The sequence below is a fragment of the Vigna umbellata genome, chromosome 2, assembly GCF_029865625.1.
Source record: "Vigna umbellata cultivar VRB3 chromosome 2, Vumbellata_1.0, whole genome shotgun sequence".
Classification (NCBI taxonomy): domain Eukaryota; kingdom Viridiplantae; phylum Streptophyta; class Magnoliopsida; order Fabales; family Fabaceae; genus Vigna; species Vigna umbellata.
Genome location: NC_142166.1, coordinates 5,146,478 through 5,150,303, shown reverse-complemented (window position 1 = coordinate 5,150,303; position 3,826 = coordinate 5,146,478).

Here is a 3,826-nt window from a genome sequence, read left to right as displayed (position 1 = left end):
CTGCTCAATCATGAAACATACATACAAATTTTGCAGCGCTGATTTTTTTTTTGAACATACATGAATATATGAATATACTGGTAGGAAAACAGCCAAAAGTTGTGCAGACGAATAGAATTGAAATATAAGAAGAATAGCAGGTAATAAAGACTGGTAGTTAGCTAGATTCTTAACTTATAGACAAACTAAAGTGAAAAATAAAGTAGAAAATTCTGTCATTGTTTACTCTAAGGTAAGTACATGGAAGGAGAGGACATAGTTACTTTTATTTGGACATAGAAAAAGAATAGTTGTGACAGTAATAATATGTGTAACAAAGTATATGGAGTTGTTGTAGTCAGAACACGGTATTTTATCTTTTAATTAACCTGCATACTTTATTAACCTAACCTGCTATCAAGATATTTTATTTAAATTAATCACTCTAAGGATATATCAGGTTATTTTGAATGTGTCTTACAAGAATGACGGTAATCCTGAATAGATGACAATCACATGCATGTTTTGAGCAAAACTCAATAACAGTATAATGTTATGGACTCAACTTTTTAGTTGAATTTATTCCTTACTTTAGCATCCTAGGTTCACCCTGTGCTCAGCATCAAGCAAGGTAGAGATTGTTAAAGGGAAATACTGTTAAGATTTTCTGGCATGGAGTTGGTACTTTTCTTCTTTTGCTGGTGTGATTCTGACTGGATGGTTGCATGGCAAAGGCACTGATACCATCCATATACGAGGAATAATGGAAGAGTGTTGAATCTGGGAGACCTATCTATGACCTACTTATATACCTTTAAATTTACTCTGCTTTCATGGTGTTAAGAATTTCTAAACCGACTTCATTTCTTGGTCTTGACTTTACAATCGGTACATGTGAAAGGAGGCAATTTGTTAGGAGACTTTAATATTTCTAATAACAAAGTGTTCTAGTAATCAATTATTGGATTTTTTTAGTTTAATTTACATTAGGTCAAATAATCAAAACTATTGAAATTATAAGTAATATAAATCATTTAATATATATATATAGGGGTTTCTAACGCGGACGCCTGTTTTTCAGTTGGTACATTTTAGCAATGTGTACCGGATTTTAGTAGACAAAAATACCCTTATATATCATGGATTCTGAGTTTTAAGGTTAAGGGTATTTTAATAATTTTCATTTTCAAAACTTAAAAAAAAAAAAAAGAAACCCCCCAAACCCTTACTCACATCTCTCATTCCTCTCAATCCTTTCTCTTTCATCTCTCTCACTCCAACCTTTTCTCTGTCATCCCTACTATAGCCCCAATTGAAATTGCCTTTAAACAATTTGTCTTTCTAAAGAGTTGAGTCATTGACATATTCACCTTCTTGAGGCAAAGGTTCATTCAAGATCTCTTCAATTTCACCATCTTCACTAATTTCTCTAATTTCATCATCTGCATATGTTGAATCATCATCTCTAAAAAAACCCTCAAGGCCAATTACCAATTCTTTCGGATGTCATTATGCTTGTGAAAATTAGATAAAATTAGATAAGACAAAAATTATAAAATAAAAACTCATTATAAAATCATTTTTTGTAAGAAATTGTTTAACAACAAGTATTTCTGATTTTTTCCAGGTCAATTACCAATTCCTTTATGCTTGTGAAAATTGGATAAAATTAGATAAGACAAAAATTATAAGATCAAAATTCATTATAAAATCATTTTTTTGTAAGATTGTTTAATGACAAGTGTTTCTGATTTTTTCAATTGGAGCTACAGTAGGGTGTTTCTGATTTTTTTCAATTGGGGCTAAGTAGGGATGACAGAGAAAAGATTGGAGTGAGAAAGATGAAAGAGAAAGGGTTGAGAGGAATGAGAGAGGTGAGTAAGGGTTTGGGGGTTTCTTTTTTTTTTTTTTAGTTTTGAGAATGAAAATTATTAAAATACCCTTAACCTTATAACTTAGAATCCATGGTATATAAGGATATTTTTGTCTACTAAAACCCGGTACACATTGCTAAAATGTACCAACTGAAAAACAGGTGTACGCGCGTTAGCAAACCCCATATATATATATATATATATATATATATATATATATATATATATATATATATATATATATATATATATATATATATATATATATATATATATATATATATATATAAATGAATAAATTTTAAACCTAACTTAAGTTCACAAACGGGATTATAACATGTGATTCATTTATGGTTCTAATATTATAGGAAAAAAAAGACTTTAAATCTAACTCAACCTCTACAAAATCGGTTTGTAAGGTGAGATTTAATTTCAAATTATATATTATACTTTGGTTTTGCTTACAAATGCTATTGCTAAGTAGAAGTATTTTAAAATTAATGTTAAATATATGATTTTATATATATATATATATATGAAGTAGTTAAAACAGTAAAAATGTAAAAATAAAAAATATGTATAGTTGTAGATATAATTATAGATAAAATAAGTTTTATTTATTAAAATAAAAAATATTATAAATAATATTATGTAAATAAATATTTTATTATGAGTTTTTATTAAAATATGAAAAAGTAATTATTAAAATATGAAAAAGTAATTATTTATAAAAAGTAAATATTTTTTTTATAAAGAATGATTATTTGAATTTAAAAGAATAGTTATTAAATTGATATAATTAAAAAATATTTTTTATTATTTATAATTATTTAAATTTAAAAAGTAATGATTGAGATGTTAAAATTGAAAAAAAAAATAGAATACCAAAAATATGTATTTTTTTATATATATATATATAGTTATAGATATCATAGATAATATATTACATTTTTGTTTTAATTTAAATGTAAAGAATAATTTTCATTTTCATTTAAAGATAAAAGAAAAAAAAAACATATTTCACTCACTTATTAACCCCAATATCTATTACCACAACAATTTTATATTACTTGGTCAATGTCTGATTTAAGTTTGTTTAGTATATTTTGAAGTTAACTGTCATTTATTTATTTTTAATGGACAATAATTATATTCTTCATTTCCTTTGAATAGAATTTGTATTAATTCAAATATTTTATTATTAATCATAAATAAAAAAAAATTAAATATGTTTTTAATCATAAATTTTGATTTAAAATTAAAATTTATTTATATTTAAATCTTTAATTAATCTTAATCTCTAAAATTTAAAACTAAAAAATATAATAATTTTAAAATAATTAAATTATATTTTTTTGTATAACAAACACGTTTTCATTTCATTAAAAAATGTATTTTGTCACGTTAAAAAAGTTAAATTTAATTAATTAAAAGAATTATATTTATTTATTTTCACATTTTGGAAATAAAAATATATAGAAGCGAACGAAAAAGATATATCATTCTTATACAATGAAAACGAGTTTAAATATTTTATAGACTGCCAAATTCTTTTCGAAAACAACTTTATGTTTTCTGGCCATTTAAAAAGCTAGTGTTTGGTGAATAATCAACCCCAATTTACCAAACCAAAACTTTTCCATACAAAAGAAAAAAATAATAATAATAAAACAGTTCAGAACAACTATTTTTAAAATCCATAAAATAAAAAGAAAAATAATAAAACAGTTCAGAACAACTATTTATGCAATGATTTATATGAGAGAAATGATCACAACTTTAATTCCTCCATAATTGAATGGTTCTCACAACTTTAACTTTCTTTTTCTTTACCACTTTAACTTATCTATCAATCAATCAGAAATCGTAAAGAAATTACGATAGAAAAATTAAATTTCTATTAACCGTTGAATAAAAAAATATTATATTATTTTGTTAAACTCGTAAATAAAAATAGCCTAATTATTTCCCCA